Consider the following 10410-nt stretch of genomic DNA (forward strand, 5'->3'; position numbering starts at 1 on the left):
CTCACAGAATCATTAAACTTGGTCCTAAAAAACAAAACAGTACATATTTTTAGTAGAAGGGTAGTAGAGATATGAGCTTGCTGAACAATAATGTCATGTGTCAAAAACTTCAGAAGATTTTTGCAATTGATCACAAATCAGTTTTTGATGTCAAATTATGGTTATCACACCAGGTTTGATATTTAATAATTTTTCAATCCATTACATGACAAGGATGAAACCTCATTCAGTGATAGTTGGTGCCAAGTGCTGCCTAAAGCAGCATAAATGATAGCAAAAGTTCACATCTAGGCTGTAAAGTATGCGAGGGAGCATTCCAATGTGCTGCGCCTCACAATCATGCCAAAAATGGCCGTGTCTGACTTTATGAGATCTTAAGAGCTTTATATGATCTAGCAAGACTAGCATGCAATATCAAGGAAAAACCTCGGCCATATGACTATTCATGATATAACAGAATGAAGAACACAGATCCTACTGATTGTATTTATATCAGGATTGAGTGACTAACATAGCCTCTTTGAGCATGTTCCGCATTACCAATTGAGGATTATAAGCCCAAGCAATCGAGTGAGAAACCTAGGCCCAAGGGAGTATATTGCCCAATATGAAGTGAGGAATATAGGCCCTTTGAGTATATTGCGCAATCTTGAGTGAGGAACATAGACCCAAGTGAGTATAACATGCTCATTATGAAGTGAGGAGTATAGGCCCTTTGATTATATTGCGCAATCTTGAGTGAGGAACATAGACCCAAGCAAATGAAATATGCTCATTATGAAGTGAGGAATATAGGTCCTTTAATTATATTGCTCAATTTCGAGTGAGGAACATAGACCCAAGGGATTATAATATGCTCATTATGAAGTGAGGAGTATAGGCCCTTTGAGTATATTGTGCAATCTTGAGTGAGAAGCATAGACCCAAGCAAGTGTAGTAAGCTCGTTATGGAGTTAGGAATTTAGGCCCTAGTTAATACCTATATCATAATATCTCGAGTGAGGAACATAGGCTCAAGCGAGTACGTTATACAATATCGAGTGAGGAACATAAGCCCTCATGATTATAATTATATTATAATTGAGTGAGGGACATAGGCCCTCATTATTATATTTATAATAAAATAGAGTGAGAAACAGAGACCTTCATGATTATATTTATATTATAATAGAATGAGGGACATATTATATTTATAATATAAATAACTATATATAGTTATGAGTGAGTAACTATATACGTAACTAGTAATAATATAACTAATTTGGGTAATAAAATATTAAAAATATAATATTGTTATAGTTATAATAAAATAGAGTGAGGAACATAGTCTTTCATTATTGTATTTATATTATAATTGAGCGAGGAACATAGGCCTTCATTATTATATTTATAACATGATAGAGTGAGGAACAGAGACCCTCATGATTACATTTATAATATAATAAAATGAAGAACATATTATTTTATAATATACATAACTGTATATAGCTGATAATATAAATAATTTAACTAATAAAATATATATAATACAACATTGTTACATTTATAATAAAATAGAGTGACGAACAAAAACTTTCATGATTATGTTTATATTATAATAAAATGAGAAACATATTATGTTTATAATATACGTAACTATACATAGCTAATAATATAAATAATTTAACTAATAAAATATTTATAATATAACATAATTATATTTATAATAAAGTATAGTGAGAAACATAGGCCTTTCACGGTTTTTATTTTTATGCTAATAGAATGAAGGACACAGGCCATCAGGGTTATCTTTATAACAGAGTGTAGACCATAGGCCATCACGATTATATTTATAATATATTAGGGTGATGAACATAGGCCCTCATGATTATATTTATAATATAATAGAGTTAAGAATATAGGCCCTTATTACTATATTTATAATATAATCGAATGAGGAACTTTGGCCCTAATGATTTTATTTATAATATAGTTGAGTGAGGAGTATAAACCTCATGATTATATTTATACAGTATTATAATTGAGTGAGGAACATAGCCTCATGATTATGTTTATTTACTATATCATTTAGTGTAGAGCATCGGTTTTCTTGGCATACAATATCATATGGTGGAACATTACGCCTAGAAGAAAAATTGTATAATATTACAGAGTACGTAACATAGGCTTACATGATTATGTTAATATTGTTATGGAGTGAGATATATAGAGTTTATGGCTTTTATAATTAGAAATGTAGGCTTACATGAACGCTTGTCTATAATTAAATAAAAAAATGAAGTAGCCTTTGAATTTATCTATATTACTTTAAAATAAAAATGACTGAAAAAGATGGTTTTTTTTGCGTATTCTAATTGGATAATTCGTGTATTATCACTACTAATTTTTAGTGAACGTTCATTCGTCAGATCTTTTTATTTTCTCTCAAGTTCAGCAGAGCGGTTTGTATTTTCCCAACGGCGTGATTTCACAACGACGGTTTTAATTTAAACAGCAATAATTGCATTTGCTTTAGAAGTTGTCTGTCCTTTTCAGAAATTTTATCCGATTTTGCGGAAAAGTGCGGAACATAGGGCCTTGCGGAACATAGGGCGTGCGGAACATAGACCTGTCACCAAATAATTCAGTCACCACACGCTAATCAGTTTAGCGACTTCCAACCTTACAAGTTTAAAGACTTGGAACCTTAATATGAGTTATTACATGTATAGTACTTGGATTTAGGTTCCAATTCGAGCATTTTAATAAACGTATGTAGCGGTACTTCAAGGAATTGAACAAGTACGAAAAAGTCACCTTTGCTCCACCGAGTATCTAGGCTAGCCAGACAAAGGGCAATTTTCTTTAAAAAAAAAGCAAAAGCAAACAAATTGTAAGCGTTGCACTACAACCACGGAAAATATGGTTGGATGGACCTGGAAAGGGTCTGGAAATTGAAGTTAGGTGTTTTAAATTCGAAGTCGATAGCGAACAATTTCGATCTTTCCTGTTCACTTTGAAGAATATGGGCTAGACAAAAAATGCAAATTTAAAGCCTGGTTCCCATATCGATTGCGAGACTATAACGTTAGGCTTAAAAGCAAAACGTCGAATTTTAAGCTAAGCCCTTGACGTACGTATGTGCATATGTACATGTACAGCATTCTAATTTAAGTTACATGTATCTTGTTTGAAACCTTGTATGTTCTTGGTAGCATAATGCATAGACATGTTCGGTAAAGCTAAGTTCCATTATTCAAATTCTCGTAACCAAAAGCTCGTCATGTCGAACAATTTTTGCTCACATGAAATGGACTGTTATTTATCACAATTGTCATATTCGTTATATTAACAGCATTGTTGATTAACTACGTATACCACGTATTTTATCAGCTTATGTAATAGACTAGTGCTTAGTCTGTCTTGACAAACTGGTGGTTTTTTTTGCGGAGTTTTTTGGTCCCCCGTCGAGCGAAACATCAGCTTGTCACAATACTGCACTAGCAGTACTGCACTTGTCACAGTACTGCACTAGCCTGGATGAGTATAACTGGAGTGGCTCAGAACCTGGTCACTTGACGGGAGATTTCTGTTTTTGTCACATGTCTTGCACATGCCCAGTTACATTTAATCATGTATCATGATTAATATTAGACACTAGCCACAATGCTATATTCTATCACAGCAATATTGCAATAACCCACTACTAATAACCCAATACTGTTAAGAAATATAAGATATTATGCAAAAATGTGCATAAATAGTTGCAGAATCTTGCATAAGATTATTGTACACAGAGAGGTATTTGGAAAATGCATAGAAAAATAGAGAAATGCATAAAAAAAATATAAATCTCGAAAAAATTGGTAAGATTTGGCATGAGATATTAAATATTAGACAAAAACAGAAAATTCCCCCGTCACGTGACCAGGTTCTGAGCTACTCCAGTTATACTCGTACCCCCACGAGAGCCATGCCTAGGCTAGTGGTACGAGTATAACTGGTACGAGTATAACTGGAGTAGCTCAGAACCTGGTCACGTGATGGGGGAATTTTCTGTTTTTGTCTAATATTTAATATCTCATGCCAAATCTTACCAATTTTTTCGAGATTTATATTTTTTTTATGCATTTCTCTATTTTTCTATGCATTTTCCAAATACCTCTCTGTGTACAATAATCTTATGCAAGATTCTGCAACTATTTATGCACATTTTTGCATAATATCTTATATTTCTTAACAGTATTGGGTTATTAGTAGTGGGTTATTGCAATATTGCTGTGATAGAATATAGCATTGTGGCTAGTGTCTAATATTAATCATGATACATGATTAAATGTAACTGGGCATGTGCAAGACATGTGACAAAAACAGAAATCTCCCGTCAAGTGACCAGGTTCTGAGCCACTCCAGTTATACTCGTCCCTGGGGGGGATTGGGAGAGCCATGCCCAGGCTAGTGCAGTACCTGATGTCATTGAACTCAAACCCCCTGGAATGGCAGAGGTCATTCGCGAGTGCTGAAATCTGTCCGACGCCATTTTCAGTTACTGTTTGAGTTAATTTCATTGTGTTCAATCACTTCAATGTGAGAAAGAAATCTAATTTCAGAATTAACAGTTATGGAAGATCACGAATACACCGCTAAATCAGAGGAACAGACTACTGAGATTACTACTAATAATTTATGTAAGAGAGATAAGGGTGTAGGTGCACAGTGCTATTGCTATTCCATGAACTGCAAAAACCGCAAGAATGGACTTTCAAAGGAAAGAGCATGACATTTCACAAGTGAGTCACTTCTACTACTAGTTATATTACTATTGCTAAAGTCTACGACTACTACTAGCTGTGCTACTACTAGTTACTACTGCCGCTAGTTAGTTCCACTACACTAGTCACTGGGTGAGTGCGAGTCGCTCAGTGTCACTACTGAGTGTACGAGTTTGACTGTATTTTGTCGGTGATTAGATAAATTTATAAGCTAGGAAGTGAAATGTTCTTCCTTCAGAACGAAGGTTTTTTATTATTTAAACTTGAAATTTTTTTATATTAATATTTTGGAACTACAAACCATTAGGTTATTTTTAAAGATTTATATTTGAAAAGAATTTTTGTAGTGCCTATAATATTATTTATTGTTGTACCTGGATATAGCTAACAGTAAGGAGATAAGAGTAATAATACTATTGTTATTACTACTGTTGCTAACTAACTACTAGTTTCATTTTAATTTTTAGATTTCCAAACAAAGCAACTGAGAACTCTCGTTATTTACAATGCAATCGCAACCGCAGAAGAGTGAATTAGCCTGATCCTTGGGCACTTATCTGCAACGAACATTTCAATTATCCATGTTTTGACAACAGGTTAAAAAGTTCGACTGGAGTCATTTAAAGGTAATATTTTTCAATGTTGAATGATGCTTTTCAATGATTGAATTTAAAACCATATTGTCAAGCACAGTGCTGCAAGGTTGTTCAACTTAAAGTAGTTTAACCAAACTGTAATGACTACGTCAGATAAATAAACCGATTCCAATCTACGGCAGCTTTTTTGTTTTTGAGCTTTTAAGAGCTTGTAATCACATTTCCACATATTTGGCACCTACAGCACAACAGAGTAAGACATGGTGAATCTTTTGATACCAAATAACTGTAATGTGAATTTTGTTGCAAGTCAACCTTTAAGCTTTATGCCTAAGATGGGTGTGAATGACTTCCAGTGAAAATTGCCACATTTTCATTTTACATAGCGATATGGTAGCATTTTGAGCTGTTTTATTTTTGCTTATTTTATTAGTTGTATTGTTGTATATTAAGGGTACTATGTTTATGTGAATAAGACATTCATTTTTGTTGATTCTATGTAATTGTTATAATTGATGCTTTTGTTTAGGTGGTTGGAATAATAATCCTACTGTTACTCAGTTTTAGGCTACCTTTCGCAAACTTATCAGCAAATGTGGTGCAAAATCAGATGCTGGTAAGACAGGTAATTTTACTGCTCAAAATGAGATTCTCATCATACAGGCTACTCCAGAAGCTGATCAGTTTGTGGATCTCAATGATTTCAGATGTCAATTTTCTGTTATAGGTAACAGTATAGTCTATATAGCTGGCTATATTGTGCAAAAGCTAACTAAAGTGCTGTCGTGACATTGGCCATCAGTTGCTGATTACCACTAAATCAAGTATCCAGTACCGACATCTCTATACTCTACTCAAGCTACAAAACAATGGAGGATTGGTGCCTCCATCAGACGATGTCATCAGGATCCTGCTAGTTGCAGATCAATACTTTTGTATTAATACAAAGCCAGATCCACTCCATTGTGTGGTGTATTTTATCAGTAGTGTAAGATCTAGTGATGTGTTATGCCTTGGGAAACACCTTACGGATACGGCAGATGGCATATCCAACCACTGCATTGATGAAAAACCTTATTCAGTCATTTTATGATCTCCGACAGCATCATAATGCTAAAACCCTACACTCAAACTGCAAGGTGCATCTTTGTGGCATACAATACTAAAGTAGTACTTTTTAAAGGCCAGTAACAGTGTAATCACTGTAATATTCATCTGCCGCTGTTGTTGTGCTGTTATTTCTAATCTGATTTAGTTCTAAGAAACTCTGATGCACCTTGGCTCAATATCCAGTGCTATACAAATCTCCTTTTACACAGTTTCTGTAATGTGTATGTATAAGTTTAATCATCTGATTCCACTAATTCCTGCATTTCCTTGTTTGCATTATTTTGATTATCCTCAATTACAACTGTTTTTAATTTCCGTTTAGTTGTTGCTGTAGTTCATTCCATCTTTTACAGACACTGTATTATACATATCATACATTCATAAGCTATTATCACTTGAATCTTGAAAACAGTTTCTGTTTTGGCAGCATACCTATGTGTTGTTTTTATCAAAATACTTCATGCGCCAAGTTTTTCTATATGCATTTATGCATATGTAATATAAATTTTAATATAATGGAACAGTTGTTATTTGCCTGAATATATCATTTGCTGGGTTTATGCATCTGTAATACAACAGTTTGTATGAATAACATGGTCCACCAAAATCTATTTACATCTACTTATCATTTGATATATTCCACTCCATATGTTATAAATAGGTTTTCTTCTATCAGGGCACTCTAAACATTGTGTAGGAGGAATTTTCATTAACACCCAGCTGAAAAATAACTATTCATTATGTACATTTCTGTCATTTTTCAGTTTGTTTACATATGGAACAAGCATTCGATTAACTCTCCAATATGGCGCATACGTTACGTAGTATTATCAACGTAAAAGTCACGTGATTGCCATTCCAGGGATTTTAAGTTCAATGCCTGATGCACTAGCCTGGGCATGGCTCGTGCCTGGGCATCTCTCTCCCAATCCCCCACGAGAGCCATGCCCAGGCTAGTACTGCACACATAGCTATGTAAATCTAGATTGGCCAATAGGGAAAAAACCTGTCAGACTTGAATAGCATGACGTAACGTCATTGTATTGTACCTCATGCTTGACTGCACTCTTGTTAACAATGGAGCTAATGAGGAGAAGCTGACAAAATCGCATTTATTTTTACATAATGACCTTGGATACATAATCCAGTAAACTAAAGCAATTCTGTGATAATATTTGATAACCACCATAGATTAAAACTAACAAAGCTATGAATTGTTGCACACAAATCATGAGCCATCAGGGCTATATTTGCCACCATCTCCTATCCCCATTCTCTCTTTTCCCCTTCTCCAAAGAAGAAGTGAGAAGGGGAAAAGAGAAAAGGGGGAAAGGAAAGGGGGCAAATAGCCCACCCACCCGAAGAGCCAGACCCTGGCTAGGTAAAAGACTAATATCATGTTGAACTAAACATGACTAAATATGATAAGCCTGTGAAGTATTGATCTGATCAGCGAAATGGAATCAATGGCTTTCTTAGCTAGAGCTGGAATGAGACCAAGGAATGCAGGGTTGGACTAGACTCAGGGTCAGCAATGAGGGCCAAGATCGAGTCGGACCGGGTCAGCACGCGTGATTTATTATTCATTTAAGGTTAAGAGATAGTTCTATTACAGCCTAATGTTGTGACATCAATAAACTAAGATAAAAGAAACCATTATCACACCAATCATTATATTTTGTGACTTGGTTTATAGATGAAATCTACAATTTATGACTAGACATTGGTGGATCAATGCTATTCAATGGGTGATAGATTAATGGCATGATTTGGCTAGTGTTTTTATTACAGATTTTATTTTCAACTGCTATTATAATCAACAAGAGATTAGTTAAGAAATACTTTACAAATATAGAAATAGATAAGCCAGCATAGTGCAAAGCAAAAATCCATCACTTCCCCAAAACTTCTGGTATTAGTGAAAGAAACTAAAAATAAAATAAATTTGCTGGGTTGAAGGTTCTTAGACGCGCTTTTAAGTTCCTCAGGATGCCCTCGTTGTAAATGCCTCAATAGTATTGAGGCGGACCCTTCTTTGTAGCTTAAAGGTTGAATTGCAACAAAATTCACATTACAGTTATTCGGTATCAAAAGATTCACCGTGTCTTACTCTGTTGTGTTGTAGGTGCCAAATACGTGGAAATGTGATTAAAAGCTCTTAAAAGCTCAAAAACAAAAGCCGCCGTAGATTGGAGTCTGTTAATTTCTCTGACGTAGTCATTACAGTTTGGTTATCGTCTTGTCACGTGATGTTCTCATGTGAATTGAAAAGCCAATAAAAAGCTCAATATAAAACTTATCGTAGCACTAGTTTATGACAAACACTTCGGGTTTTACCGAAGACCCCGTATCAAATATAGATACTCGCTACTTCACTGTTTCGTTTCGGCATTATTCAATCGTCAAGTCATAATCTGATCCCGTGACCCAACACTTGGAAAATAATTTTTGCAGCACTTTTCGATTATCACAGGTGACCAACAGGCTCGTCATGATTATCAGACAATGATATGTACTCCTTCGAGCTAAGGTTAAAAAGTTTAACGATTTTTTACGGTAAGTTATAAGATATCAGTGCTAAAAGTGACAGCATTACAATGATGATAAAATAGACGCGTAAGAACAATAGACATGGTTTTATTGAATGCGTGAAGTATATTTTTGAAAACATTTCGACGAATGAGGTTGCATGAAAGTGTAAACAAAAACCATCCTGTAACAACTACGTCCCATTTGAGCCGTTTTGGAAAGCGAATCCAAACTACGGTGGTCTCGTGTGGCTGCGATTAACTGTTCGCTTTTTAGCTTTTAAGAGCTTGTAATCACATTCCCATATATTTCACACCTACAACACAACAGAGTAAGACATGGTGAATCTTATGATACCAAATAACTGTAATGTGAATTTTCTTGCAAGTCAACCTTTAACTTGCTTTTGCATATTGTACAAGTAACTTGGTATTTTCCTTTTGTGACTGGCTTCTTCATGAACTCCCAGACCACCGACATGTTGATTATTTCTTGCCAAAAAACATTGTGAAACCTATAGTCCAAAGACTATTGTCGCAGACGTAAAAATATAGTCTTGACTCACCTTGTTTTATTTCGCCTAGTCCTTCCGTGCTAGGACTATATGCGACTCCATTTCAATCGAACTTAAAAAGCGATATACAACCACTGTTGTTTAGCTATAAACCTACCCATGTCTTTGTATAGGAAGACCTGAGGGTCGGGTGGCCCGACCCAGGCACCTTTGACCCAGTGGGTCAAGACCAGACGAGCTACCCGTGCCAGCTCTATTCCTAGCTTCATAATGCGCCCTAATCGAAATATATCTATTTGCTATCTCACGAGCTGGGCTACTAGCATGATGATTACACTTAAACAATAGCATGATGTTGAACCTCAGCAACTTCTCCATGGTGACAATTAGTGCTAGCCTGGGAAAGTTTTTCTTCAATCCAGCACTACTAAGCAACACTCTCAGTCACTTTCTCACTGGTGGCAAACCTCAATCACCACAGGCGAAGACAAAGTCAAGCCACCACGATTCTTAACTGTGATTAGGGAGTTGGTTGCTTGGTTTACATCATAGTTGGTAACATCTACGATGCTAGTGATACAATCATTACACTTCAGCTTTGGTGACCTAGCCAGCTACATAGCCTGCTGTAAAATAATCATTCTGTCTCATTTTTGACTTAAGACATGCTTGCATACTCATCATATTTAGTCTTGTTTAGTTCAGCATGATGTTAGTCTATTTACCTAGCCAGGGTCTGACTCTTTGGTGGGCTATTTGCACACCCTCTCCTTTCCCCCTTCTCTATTTTCCCCTTCTCACTTCTTTTTTGAAGAAGGGCAAAAGAGAGAATGGGGATAGGAGAGGGTGGCAAATATAGCCCTGATGGCTCATGATTTGTGTGCAACAACTCATAGCTTTTATAGTTTTA

General features: G+C 35.5%; 1 long non-coding RNA gene across 1 annotated transcript; it reads left to right on the plus strand.

Annotated features, from left to right (window-relative positions):
• The first annotated feature begins 4102 nt into the window (after nucleotides 1-4102).
• LOC137410604 (uncharacterized) lies at nucleotides 4103-7025 on the plus strand. Its single transcript, XR_010981228.1, has 3 exons — nucleotides 4103-4769; nucleotides 5219-5377; nucleotides 6075-7025. It is a non-coding gene; the product is annotated as an uncharacterized lncRNA (long non-coding RNA).
• Nucleotides 7026-10410: the final 3385 nt, after the last annotated feature.

The sequence above is a fragment of the Watersipora subatra genome, chromosome 1 (genome assembly GCF_963576615.1).
Source record: "Watersipora subatra chromosome 1, tzWatSuba1.1, whole genome shotgun sequence".
Taxonomy (NCBI): domain Eukaryota; kingdom Metazoa; phylum Bryozoa; class Gymnolaemata; order Cheilostomatida; family Watersiporidae; genus Watersipora; species Watersipora subatra.